This window comes from Elgaria multicarinata, chromosome 3, assembly GCF_023053635.1.
Source record: "Elgaria multicarinata webbii isolate HBS135686 ecotype San Diego chromosome 3, rElgMul1.1.pri, whole genome shotgun sequence".
Classification (NCBI taxonomy): Eukaryota; Metazoa; Chordata; class Lepidosauria; order Squamata; family Anguidae; genus Elgaria; species Elgaria multicarinata.
In genome coordinates this window covers 160,271,705-160,285,839 of record NC_086173.1, presented here as the reverse complement: position 1 = coordinate 160,285,839, position 14,135 = coordinate 160,271,705, and the positions used below count along the sequence as shown (strand labels likewise).

General features: G+C 47.5%; 1 protein-coding gene across 1 annotated transcript in view; it reads left to right on the top strand.

The window, feature by feature from the left end:
- The first annotated feature begins 10,305 nt into the window (after positions 1–10,305).
- The window catches only part of LOC134395669 (zinc finger protein 271-like), a 41,240-nt gene continuing 37,410 nt past the window's right edge, over positions 10,306–14,135 (top strand). Inside the window, exon 1 of the mRNA XM_063121831.1 lies at positions 10,306–10,339. The gene's annotated coding sequence lies outside the window, so the exon portion shown is untranslated. The remainder of the gene's footprint in view (positions 10,340–14,135) is intronic.

Here is a 14,135-nt window from a genome sequence, read left to right as displayed (position 1 = left end):
GTTGTTTATTCGTTCAGTCGCTTCCGACTCTTCCTGACTTCATGGACCAGCCCACGCCAGAGCTTTCTGTCGGCTGTTGCCACCCCTAGCTCCCCCAAGGTCAAGTCCGTCACCTCCAGAATATCATCCATCCATCTTGCCCTTGGTCGGCCCCTCTTCCTTTTGCCTTCCACTTTCCCTAGCATCAGCCTCTTCTCCAGGGTATCCTGTCTTCTCTTTATGTGGCCAAAGTACTTCAGTTTTGCATTTATTTATTTATTTATTTATTTATTTATTTATTTATTTATTTATTTATTACACTTCTATACCGCTCCCATAGCCAGGGCTCTATGGGCGGTTTATAGAAATTCTAAAATTGAGGTAAAAACAAGTATACAAAATTTAAAACTCTAAAACACAGAACATACACACATAAAGCATTAAAAACCGATTAAAGTATCATTTCCTCAAGTTAGCAGTCTGGCTTTATTTCCTGGAGTATGGACTGGTTTGATCTTCTTGCAGTCCAAGTCACTCTCAGGATTTTCCTCCAACACCACAGTTCAAAAGCATCTATCTTCCTTCGCTCAGCCTTCCTTATGGTCCAGCTCTCGCAGCCATAGGTTACTACGGGGAATACCATTGCTTTAACTATGCAGACCTTTGTTGTCAGCGTGGTGTCTCTGCTCTTAACTATTTTATCAAGATTTGTCATTGCTCTCCTCCCAAGAAGTAAACGTCTTCTGATTGCCTGGCTGCAGTCAGCGTCTGCAGTAATCTTTGCGCCCAGAAATACAAAGTCTGTCACTGCCTCCACGTTTTCTCCCTCTATTGGCCAGTTAAAGATATTTAAATTGCTTTTTGTGACTTTTTTAAAAATGTATTTATTACATAAATATTTATTTATTTTATTACATTTCTATACCGCCCAATAGCCGAAGCTCTCTGGGCGGTTCACAAAAATATTAATATTACAAAAATATTAATATTACATAAATACATTATTAATAAATGTATTTATTACATTTCTATACTGCCCCATAGCTGAAGCTCTCTGGGCGGTTTACAAAATTCTGAAGTTTCATAGGCCCCATTCAGATGACATCGTTAATCATGCTGGTTAAGGGGTTTTGGTTAAGCACCAGGGTTAACGGTGTCATCTGATGTGCGTTTTCCTTAACCGGGTGCCTCCGCTAACCCCGTTGTTGGCCAGCTTCACGAACCCTGTTCTACAGCAGGCTAAGTAGCACTAACTTCGGTTTAAGGTGTCGTCTGACATGCTGAAATCATTGAACTAGCAGTATAGTGTAGCTGGCGGCTGCCTCTTCTCCCAGTTTAAAATGCGTCGTTTCTGGGTGGCAGATTTTCAGAAGGAAGGACCGTTCCATGTAGGCCTGCTTTGCAAGGGCGTTGTACGTCCTTCACACTTAAGAAGAAGGAATTGCACCCACACTTACGAACATAGAATCATAGAATAGCAGAGTTGGAAGGGGCCTACAAGGCCATCGAGTCCAACCCCCTGCTCAATGCAGGAATCCACCCTAAAGCATCCCTGACAGATGGTTGTCCAGCTGCCTCTTGAAGGCCTCTAGTGTGGGAGAGCCCACAACCTCACCAGGCAATTGATTCCATTGTCGTACTGCTCTAACAGTCAGGAAGTTTTTCCTGATGTCCAGCTGGAATCTGGCTTCCTTTAACTTGAGCCCGTTAGTCCGTGTCCTGCACTCTGGGAGGATCGAGAAGAGATCCTGGCCCTCCTCTGTGTGACAACCTTTTAAGTATTTCAAGAGTGCTCTCATGTCTCCCCTCAATTTTCTCTTCTCCAGGCTAAACATGCCCTGTTGTTTCAGTCTCTCTTCACAGGGCTTTGTTTCCAGACCCCTTCTGCGCCACCAGTCTGTACTCTTCTTTTGTAGCCATAAGAAGTCCCATGCTGGATCAGACCAAGGGTCCATCTAGTCCAGCACTCTGTCCACACAGTGGCCAACCAGCCATCGGCCAGGGATGAACAAGCAGGACATGGTGCAACAGCACCCTCCCACCCATGTTCCCCAACAACTGGTGCACACAGGCTTATTGCCTCGAATACTGGAGATGGCACACAACCATCAGGGCTAGTAGCCATGGATAGCCTTCGCCTCAAGGAACTTATCCAACCCCCTTTTGAAGCCATCCAGATTGGCGGCCGTCACTACATCTTGTGGCAGTGAGTTCCATAACTTAACTATGTGCTGTGTGAAGAAGTCCTTCCTTTGATTTGTCCTGGATCTCCCCCCCCCCCCCAATCAGCTTCATGGGATTGACCCTGGGTTCTAGTATTTTGAGAGAGGGAGAAAAATGTCTCCCTCTCCACATTCTCCACTCCATGCATCATTTTGTACACCTCTATCATGTCTCCCCTCAGCCTCCTTTAAATAATAATAATAATAATAATAATAATAATAATAATAATAATAATGATTATGATGATGATGATGATGTAACCTTCCCTCATAGGGGAGATGCTCCAGCCCCTTGATCATTTTAGTTGCCCTTGTCTGCACTTTTTCCAGCTCTATAATATCCCTTTTTTAGGTGTGGGGACCAGAACTGTTGTAGCCTGACTCTTCAATTGCGACGCCGCGTGGTGCAAAGGATTCCCTCCTTGCGAGTAAAATTAAATTAAATTAAAACTTCACAACGGCAAAGGCATTTCACAGCGATGGCTGTGAACCGGGTGGTGGTGCTGAAAAGGCGGCTCACCAGAGGGCCACATTTTGAACCGCCCAGAGAGCTCCGGCTATTGGGCGGTATAGAAATGTAATAAATAAATAAAGAAAGAACGGATTCCAAGAAATAGAAATACATTCCTCACTGCCGCCGCCGTTTCTCTTGACCTCTCACTGTAATCCCTGAACAATTCCGAACTAGAGCAGGGCATGAAGAACGTGGGGCCAACCTGCTGGTGTTGGACTGCAAGGCCCTTCATCCCTCCCCATTGGCAGTGCTGGTGGGAGTTGCAGTCCACCAACGTGGGGAGGAAAGCATGTTCGTCATCCCTGATCTCTTTCTCAAGTGACATGTTAATTTCGGAACAGTAATCTCCTGCACCTTTCCTGATGATCATCACCTTGGCATCACTGTATGTATGCCAAGGGGATGATTGAGCAGGGGGGGTTGGACTCTATGGCCTTGTGGGCCCCTTCCAACTCTGCTATTCTATGATTCTATGTATGTATGTAATTACATTTCCATATTGCCCAATAGCAGAAGCTTTCTGGGCGGTTCGCAACAATTAAAACCACAAAGCCTGCCGTAAACCGCAGTATAAAACGTAAAAGAGATATAGAAGAGCTATTGGGAGATATAGAAATGCAATGAATAAATAAAAGCTTAAAACTGCAGTATCAAAGTTACAAGCTGAAGTAAAAACATAGCCAGTGTCAATGTACAATACAATTAACAGTGGTAAAACAGCACAGCTGTATGCACAATTACATCCACAACACAGAGAACCCAGCCCTGCCCAACCAGGAAACCTGGGAATTGTAGTTGTGGAAGTGAAGATGGGTGGTTTTCTTTGCAACATGACAACTTTCCGCAGCCCAGGTGTGTTGGACTGCAATCCCCATAATCCCCAGCCAGTATGGCCATTCCAGCGCAGACAACCCTGTGTTCTAGCTGTCCCCGTCCCCGCTGGGCCTGGTGGTGGCTAGATGTGTTGGACTGCAATCCCCATAATCCCCAGCCAGTATGGCCATTCCAGCGCAGACAACCCTGTGTTCTAGCTGTCCCCGTCACCCCTGGGCCTGGTGGTGGCTAGATGCGTTGGACTGCAATCCCCATAATCCTCAGCCAGTATGGACATTCCAGTGCAGACATCCCTGTGTTCTAGCTGTACCCCCGCCCCCCGGGCCTGGTGCTGGCGAGATGCGTTGGACTGCAATCCCCATAATCCCCAGCCAGTATGGCCATTCCAGCGCAGGCATCCCTGTGTTCTAGCTGTGTCCCACCGCGGGCTGGTACTGGCTAGATGTGTTGGACTGCAAACCCCATCACCTCCATTGGCCATGGTGGCTGGGGATGATGGGAGTTGTAGTCCCAGCACATCTGGACGCCTCCAGGCTGGGGAGGGCGGGTCGAGCACACGGTGGGGGTGGGGGTGGGGGCTGTGCTGTTGCTGGAAGCGCACGTCCTCTTCTCCCCACGGCCTGCCTTTGTTCCTTGCATTTTGGGTGGGTGGGTGCGTGCGTGGGTTGCAAGCGGCCAGGGGGAAGCCCAGAGAGACGATTCCTAGACGGACCTGTCTGTGAATGTGGGGCGGGGGCCGTCGGTCACTTCCTGCTCCCGCCTCTCTTTTGGGGGTGGGCTGGAGGAGCCGGGGAAGCGGTCCTGGATGCCCCGCGGCGCGTCTTCGGAGCTTGGCAAGACCCAGGCGAGGGTGAGAGGATGGCGAGAGGGTCCTGCGGCCCCTTCAAACGGCTATTTGGGCAGAGGTTTCCTTGGAGCCGCCCAAACCTGGCATAAGATGAATGGCTAAGCTCAGACTGGCAGATTGATATATATATATATATATATATATATATATATAGGGTGACCCTATGAAAAGGAGGACAGGGCTCCTGTATCTTTAACAGTTGTATTGAAAAGGGAATTTCAGCAGGTGCCATTTGTATATATGGGGAACCTGGTGGAATTTCCTCTTCCTCACAACAGTTAAAGCTGCCCTCTTCTAAATCTGGTCACTCTAGTATAGCTCCTGCACCTTTAACTGTGGTGATGAAGAGGGAATTTCACCAGGTTCTCCATATATACAAATGTTACCTGCTAAAATTCCCTTTTCTATGCAACTGTTAAAGATACAGGAGCCCTATATACACATGCTGAAGGGGGTGGTTGGTTCATGTGGTGGGTAGAGCTGAAGGATGCTGTGTTGTCAGAAGGAACGCACATGCAAAAAATCCAGATGCTGGTGACAGCAGGGCCAGTGCCAAACTATATTGCTAGGGTGACCCTATGAAAAGGAGGACAGGGCTCCTGTATCTTTAACAGTTGCATAGAAAAGGGAATTTCAGCAGGTGTCATTTGTATGCATGCAGCACCTGGTGAAATTCCCCTCTTCACCACAGTGAAAGCTGCAGGAGCTATACTAGAGTGAACAGATTTAAAAGAGGGCAGGGCACCTGCAGTTTTCACTGTGGTGATGAAGAGGGAATTTCACCAGGTTCTCCATATATACAAATGATACCTCCTGAAATTCCCTTTTTAATACAACTGTTAAAGATACAGGAACCCTGTCCTCCTTTTATTATTATTTATTTAGAATATTTATATACTGCTCCCCATTGAAAAATTTCGGAGCGGTGTACAAGTTAAAATGAAAATGAAAACAGAATAAAAATAAAACTTAAAAGAAGCAAATACAGAGATTCAAGGTTGCATATTAAGGAAAGGCTTCCTGGAATAAAGATGTTTTCAGGAGGCGCCGAAAGGAGTACAAGGTTGGCACCTGCCTGACCTCCAGAGGCAGGGAGTTCCATAGGAGGGGGGCCACCACGCTGAAGGCTCTTCCCCTGGTGGATTCCAATCGGAGGATGGATCTAGGTGGAACCACCAGGAACATGACCTCGGATGACCTCAGGGACCGGGCAGGTTGGTAGGGGAGAAGGCGCTCTCTCCGGTATTCTGGTCCCAAGTTGTTTATTTTCATAGGGTCACCCTAATTTTGCGCCCTAGGCAAGGTGAGCTACTTGCGCACGCACACACACACACACCCCAAAAATTGCCAACTTCAATTCAGCTGTTCAAGAAGAGTTTCTGAACTATTATATTTTCCTTTTATTCTGTTTTCTTCTTAAAACAGCTAATTTGTATGAAGCTGTGACCCTCTGAGGTCTGCGCCCTGGGCAGCTGCCTAGTGGGCCTAACGGTAGCGCCGGCCCTGGCTGATGGGTGCCTTGACGGTTGCCGTTGTCAAAAGCTTCGGTGCTGATTGCAGACGCTGGGAGTTGATTCTCATATGTAGTACCAAAGAAACCCACCAGCCGCTGCAGAGGCCGGATGACAGCTTTCGGGAAGATACCTGTCTTAATCTGTTGCGGTTTGCGTCTTGATTCGTGCCTTTATGGGTTTCCCACAGGCAGGTGCTCGGCTACTGTGTGACCAGAGCGCTGGACTACACAGACCCTGCGTCTGATCCAGCTCATAAGAACGTAAGAAGAGCCCTGCTGGATCAGACCAAGACAGGATCTACACTACTGCTTTAAAACGGTTTATAACAGTAGTGACCACTGTGGAGGACCAGGACATGCTCCATATGTTATATACTGCTCCTGACTGTTAGAGCAGTACGACAATGGAATCAGTTGCCTGGTGAGGTTGTGGCCTTTCCCACACTAGAGGCCTTCAAGTGGCAGCTGGACAACCATCTGTCAGGGATGCTTTAGGGTGGATTCCTGCATTGAGCAGGGGGTTGGACTCCATGGCCTTGTAGGCCCCTTCCAACCCTGCTATTCTATGATTCTATATACAGTTTTCAAAGTGTCATATCCTGCTTGGTGTACATCAGGCCCAAAGGTCTGTCGAGTCCAGCACTCTGGTCACACAGTGGCCAACCAGCTGTTGACCGAGGAACCTACGAGCAGGGCATGGGTGCAACAGCCCCCTCATGCCCATGTTCCCCAGTAACTGGTATGTATAGATGCACTGCCTCTGATACTGGAGGTAGCACATAGCCATCAGGACTAACAGCCCTCCTCCTCCAGGAATTTATCCAACCCCCCTTCTAAAGCCATCCAAGTTGGTGGCCATCAACACATCTTGTGGTAGCAAATTCCATCGTTTAATTCTGCACTGTGTGAAGAAGTCCTTTCTTTTATCATAACATTAAAAAGAGCCCTGCTGGATCAGACCAAGGGTCCGTCTAGTCCAGCACTCTGTTCACACAGTGGCCAACCAGCCATCGGCCAGGGATGAACAAGCAGGACAGGGTGCAACAGCATCCTCCCTATTTATATATTATATATAAGAAAAGGAATTGAGAACAAAATGGGCAGTATCGTACTGCCCTTTTACAAATCGATGGTGCAACCACACTTAGAATACTGTGTACAGTTCTGGTCACCACACCTGAAAAAGGATATTATGGAGCTGGAAGAAGTGCAGAAAAGGGCAATTAAAATGATTAAGGGGTTGGAGCATTTCCCCTACGAGGGAAGGTTACATCAACTGGGATTGTTTAGTTCGGAAAAAAGGAGGCTGAGGGGAGACATGATAGAGGTGTACAAAATGATGCATGGAGTGGAGAATGTGGAGAGGGAGACCTTTTTCTCCCTCTCTCAAAATACTAGAACCTCAAGGGGTCATCCCATGAAACTGATTGGTAGGAGATACAGGACAAATCAAAGGAAGTTCTTCTTCACACAGCACATAGTTAAATTATGGAACTCACTGCCACAAGATGTAGTGATGGCCACCAATCTGGATGGTTTCAAAAGGGGGTTGGATAAATTCCTGGAGGTGAAGGCTATCCATGGCTACTAGCCCTGATGGTTGCGTGCTATCTCCAGTATTCGAGGCAGTAAGCCTGTGTGCACCAGTTGCTGGGGAACATGGGTGGGAGGTGCTGTTGCAGCATGTCCTGCTTGTTCATCCCTGGCCGATGGCTGGTTGGCCACTGTGTGGACAGAGTGCTGGACTAGACGGACCCTCGGTCTGATCCAGCAGGGCCCTTCTTAGGTTCTTATATCTTTCAAAGATGCATTAGCTGCATTACACCACCAGCAATTGGACGAATGAGACAATCCCTTATTAAAGAGGTGTTGTGGTCTCCCATAGACAGGAAACAAATGTTCTTGCTGAATAATGTCCACCTAAGATACATAAATGTGACAGGTAGATGCTGAAGTGGCAATCTGCTACTGTAGTTAGGTATTTTGTGGTCGTACTCAAAGCAGCTTCTCAAATTGAGAAATGTGTCTTTGGGTCCAAAAAGGTGGGCGACCCTTGGACTAGATTAACCTGAAGGGGGCACGGCTGGCTGGCTGGCAGAACAGCAGCACTCCAAACTAAGGTTTCGTTGCAAGGCCCACTTGTTCTTTCTGAATCTATAATATTATCCCTCTTTTCCTAAAACAGACACTCTACCCTTCTGCTACTATCGAAATTTGAACTCTGGATAGCATTTGCATCTCGATTCACTCTTTCGGTGGGATGCTCAGCTAGCCAATTCAGGTCCGTTTTGGACGGAGAACTAAAATGGCGGCAGAATGCAGAGAGGCACCCAAGTTCGGCCTCAGCTCGGAGACTGCGGCGGAGCTGGGAGTGAAGATAGAGGTGCTGGACCCGGGGGAATCCGAACCGGGGAAGGTCCCTCACGTCCCCCAGCCTGGGAGTCTGAGGGAATTCTGGGAAGGAACCGCTCCGGAGCATGTGAAACGGGAGCCTGAGGAATGCTGGGAGGCCCAGTGGCAGCAGTTCCTGAAGGCGGTGCACCCTCCGCCCTCTGAACGAGGAAACCCGGCTCTACGGAGGTTTGGACTGAGGGAGCTTTGTGAAGTGGATTCGTCTCCCCCTGAGGGAACGTCTGACACCAGCCCATGGCCTAGGGGACAGGGGACGGCCCCACTCCTGCCCGGCCTTAGCAGAGGAGTCCAGGAAGCCTGTAGAAGCCCGTTGACCAAAGAGGAGGCCAGTTCCAGGACAGTCAAGGAAGAAGGCCCAGAAGCGGAGTGTGTCCGCCAACGCTTCCGGCAGTTCCGCTACCAGGAGGCTGAGGGACCCCGAGAGGTTTGCAGCCGACTCCGGGCACTTTGTCGCCGGTGGCTGCAGCCGGAGAAACGCTCGAAAGAGCAGATGGTGGAGCTGCTGGTCCTGGAGCAGTTTCTGGCCGTCCTGCCGCCCCAAATGCAGAGCCGGGTTACGGAGGGGAGCCCGGAGTCTTGCGGTCAAGCGGTGGCCATGGCGGAGGAGTTCCTGCTGCAGCAACAGCGAGAGGAAGACGGGCGGGAAGAGCAGGTACGAATTTTCCAACCTTATTTTGTAATGTTTGATTATTCAATCTGAATTATGCTTTCCAAAATTATATTTTTATTAGGGTGACCGTATGAAAAGGAGGTCGGGGCTCCTGTATGGCCCTGGTAGGGTGACCCTATGGAAAGGAGGACAGGGCTCCTGTGTCTTTAACAGTTGTATTGAAAAGGGGATTTCAGCAGGTGTCATTTGTATATATGGAGAACCTGGGAAAGTCGCTCTTCATCACAGCAGTTAAAGCTGCAGGTGCCCTGCCCTCTTTTAAATCTGGTCACGATATAGCCGCAGTATAGCTCCTGCTGCTTTAACTGTTGTGATGAAGAGGGAATTTCGCCAGGTGCTGCATGCATACAAATGACACCTGCTGAAATTCCCCTTTTTCTATGCAACTGTTAAAGATACAGGAGCCCTGTCCCCCTTTTCATAGGGTCACCCTAATTTTTATAATATATATTTTATAACATAGTTTTTTTGGGCCGTCTTTAAGGGTAAAACCCTCTCAAGGCAGTTCACAACATAAAAACCATACCAATGTATACGAACAGGCAAATAAATGTACATTAAAATATTATGAATCTCTATCAAAACACATGTAAGGAATTTTAAAGATTTCCCCCTCATGCTGTTTATCTGAAGCAGCACGGTGATCTCAATTTGGTGGCCTGTCTTTCTCCTCTGATTCCCTTGAGCGAAAGGAGAAACCGTTCCTGATTGTCTAAATCCTACAGTCAGAAAGTGAATTCATTGAAGATAGTGCTGCCTTTAAAGGCACAGGAGCAGGGGGAGATAAAGAACTTGGCAACCTCGCCTCTAACCACATTCTCTTGCTGCTTGCATCCTGCCTTAATGTGATTTCCATGAAATTATCTCTTTCTGTTGGCCTCTTATGACATGGAGATAAGCATTTTTACCTGCTAATAGTTGCAGATTGTGCTGCCTTTAAAGGCACAGGAGCAGGGGGAAATAAAGAAGTTGGCAACCTCGCCTCTAATCACATTCTCTTGCTGCTTGCATCCTGCCTTAATGTGATTTCCATGAAATTATCTCTTTCTGTTGGCCTCTTATGACATGGAGATAAGCATTTTTACATGCTAATAGTTGCAGATTGTGCTACCTTTAAAGGCACAGGAGCAGGGGGAGACAAAGAAGTTGGCAACCTCGCCTCTAACCACATTGTCCTACTATTTGAATCTGCCCTGAATGTGATTCTCAGTGTTTTTCCAGGTGCCAGGGGCATTCAAGGATGGAAGTCTCTGTTCTTTAGAGGCAGGTAAGGCTCCACCTGACACCTGGCAGACGCTGCTCTTTCGGGAGGTCAAGCAGGAGCAGGACAGAGACGCCACCTATGAGGGTAAGGATTCTTTGCACCCCGATGCTGTCCAAAATTACCGAGACGGGGGTGGGGAACCCTCTCTTCTCTCCTTAAAGCCAGCATATAGTATGCAAAAAAGAAAGTGAAATGTGTTAATGGTCTTGATTTGCATCATTTCCGTTTTTTTAAATGATTTTTATCATTCCTGCTAATAGTGAGCACTGACGAAAGTGGAACCAAAATAAGGTCTCTTAAAAACCAACGGAGAGGTGTGAGTAAGCTCAAGAGAGGGAGGGATGTGGAAACAGAGGGGGAAAAGCACAGCGAAAAGTCTATGAGGAAAAGAAGAGCCTAGCTCTGGTGCTATAAGATATGAAAGGAGGTTTTCTTTATTTTCCTTATCCAAACCGGGGGAAAAAATCCCCAAAACTTTCAACTAAACTTGTACAAATGTTGAGTGTTTGTACAAGTTAAGTTGAAAGTTTTTGGAATTTCTTCATTTTGGATAAGGAAAATACAGAAAACCTCCTTTCATATCTTATAGCACCAGAGCTAGCCTCTTCTTTTCCTCAGAGTGGGAGGGAACCAGAGAGTTTGATTGTGTATATAATCAATTTCAATTTCAGCAGTTTCTGCAGCCGAAACTCTCCCCACGGCCTGAGTTCAATCCCAGCAGAAGCTGGTTTCAGGCAGGCGGCTCGGGTCGACTCAGCCTTCCATCCTCCCGAGGTCGGTAAAATCAGTACCCAGTTAGCTGGGGGAAAGGTAATCACGGCCAAGGAAGGCAACGGCAAACCACCCCGCTATAAGGCCTGCCAAGAAAACGTCAGCGAAAGCTGGCGTCCCTCCAAGAGTCAGTAATGACTCAGTGCTTCCACGAGAGGTTACTTTCCTTTCCTATTTCAGCCAAATCAAATTTTAACTTGGTGTTTTCAATTTGTAATTTTGCATTGCTGCTGTTTTTATCTGGCTGAGCTTTTATATTGTATTTTATATTATGGTTTTATACGGTTGTTTCATACTTTGAATGGTTTTAATTTTTGTGAACCGCCCAGAGAGCTCCGGCTATTGGGCGGTATAGAAATGTAATAAATAAAATAAATAAAAAAATAAACAAACAAACGCCAGAGAACAATTTGAGGAAGATTGAGCATGCTCAGTAGACACGGAATGTTCAATGTCAGCTGGAAAATGAAAACAGGAAACTGGGTGCGAGGGAAGAGACGGAATGGGCAACCAGAGGGGGAGCATGGCTGGCTTTGCTGGCGAGCACATCAAGTGGTGCAGCAAGGGAATTTTAGGTCCTGGACTGTATAATCCTCTTGGGCTTCCTTTAGACAACCGGGTGTAATTCCTTCAGTTGTGAAGCACCCAAGTAACATTGGTCTTCTCCCCATTTCCTGTTTCCCGCATTATTATTATTATTATTATTATTATTATTATTATTATTATTATTTATTTATTTATATAGCACCATCAATGTACATGGTGCTGTACAGAGTAAAACAGTAAATAGCAAGACCCTGCCGCATAGGCTTACAGTCTAATAAAATCATAGTAAAACAATAAGGAGGGGAAGAGAATGCAAACAGGCACAGGGTAGGGTAAGCAGGCACAGGGTAGGGTAAAACTAACAGTAGAAAGTAACAGTAGAAGTCTGCACAACATCAAGTTTTAAAAGCTTTAGGAAAAAGAAAAGTTTTTAGCTGAGCTTTAAAAGCTGCGAATGAACTTGTAGTTCTCAAATGTTCTGGAAGAGCGTTCCAGGCATAAGGGGCAGCAGAAGAAAATGGACGGAGCCGAGCAAAGGAAGTAGAGGCCCTTGGGCAGGCGAGAAACATGGCATCAGAGGAGCGAAGAGCACGAGCGGGGCAATAGTGTGAGATGAGAGAGGAGAGATAGGAAGGAGCTAGACCGTGAAAAGCTTTGAAGGTTAACAGGAGAAGTTTATTATTATTATTATTATTATTAATAATAATAATAATAATTTATATAGCACCATCAGTGTACACGGTGCTGTACAGTAGGGTGACCCTATGAAAAGGAGGATAGGGCTCCTGTATCTTTAACAGTTGCATAGAGAAGGGAATTTCAGCAGGTGACATTATTTATTTATTTATTTATTTAGCACCAACAATGTACTTGGTGCTGTACAAAATATACAAATAAAGCAGACATTCATTTCTATTATATGGAGAACCTGGTGAAATTCCCTCTTCATCACAACAGTTAAAGCTGCCCTCTTTTAAATCTGGTCACTCTAGCTTTAACTGCTGTGACGAAGAGGGAATTTCACCAGGTTCTCCATATATACAAATGACACCTGCTGAAATTCCCTTTTTTTATGCAAAGATACCGGAGCCCTGTCCTCCTTTTCATAGGGTCGCCCTATATAAGGGGAAGGAAATGCACCAGACAGGCACAGGAGAGAGTAAAACTAACAGTATAAAAGTAAGGTCAAAATCAAGTTCTAAACGCTTTAGAAAAAAAGGTTTTCAGCTGAGCTTGAACTCGTGGTCCGCAAATGCTCTGAAAGAGAATTCCAGGCGTAAGGGGCAGCGAGAGAAAATGGACAAAGCCAAGCAAGAGTAGTGGAGACCCTTGGGAGGGTAAGAAACGTGGCATTTGATGAGCGGAGAGCATGAACAGGGCAATAGTGTGAGATGAGAGAAGAAAAATAGGAAGGAGCTAGACCGTGACAGGCTTTGAAGGTCAACAGGAGAAGTTTATATTGGATTCTGAGGTGAACTGGAAGCCAACGAAGAGATTTACAAGTGCTTCTACATTCCTGATACGTTAGAGCAAAAAAAAAAAGAAAATGGTTTGAATATCGATTCTCTTCTTCAGGCCGAAGCATCTCCACACGAGACAGTCCCGGACTCTGCAGCCTGTGCCACCAAGGAATGCGGGTTAGCCAGGCAGGAGTGTCTCCGAGGACCAATTCAGAGCACGCCGTGGTGGTAGGCGCAGGGACGGCAGCAGAGCATGCGAGTGAAGTGGTCGTGGGTCTGCCGCTGGATGTTGTGCCGGAGGATGGAGTGAAGACGGAGGCGCCGGACGCAACAGAATCCGAACCCTGGAAGGGCTCCCTGGATATCCGCGTTGGGGGGGTGACGGTATCCCGTGAAAGAGCTGCGTTGGAGCACATTAAACAGGAACCAGAGCGCATGCTGCAGGAGTGCCCGGAAGCCCAGGGTCAGACGTTCCCAAAGCTCAAAAGGCCTCTTCCCTCTGGTCCGAGGGACGATTCTCAGGCTGATCTATCTCCCCGTAAGGAAATGTCAGACACCGGACTGCAGCCTGGACGAGACCCGTTGACCCAATTCTTGCCTAGCGTCAGCAGAGAAACCCATCAGTGTGTCAACGACGTTTTGGCCAAAGAGAAAGTAGACGGGTGGGAAATGAAGGAGGAGCCTCCGGAGGAGGGGTCCGCCGGCCCGGACGTAGAGTGCCAGGGCTTCCGGCGGTTCTGCTACCAGGACGCCGAGGGCCCCCGCAAGGTCTGCGGAGTCCTCTGGAAACTCTGCCATCGGTGGCTGCTCCCGGAGGAGAAGACCAAAGACCAGATCCTGGAGCTGGTGATCCTGGAGCAGTTCCTGGCCATCCTGCCCACGGAGATGCAGAGCTGGGTCAGGGCCGGGCGTCCGGAGACTTGCTTCCAGGCGGTCGGCCTCGCCGAGGAGTTCCTGGTGAAGCAGCAGGACAACAAGCCCCCAGAATGCCAGGTGAGACAGAACTCAGTCTGAATGCTCAAGACAATAATGTAGGGTGACCATATGGAAAGGAGGACCGGGCTCCTGTATCTTTCACAGTTGCCTAGAAAAGGGAATTTCAG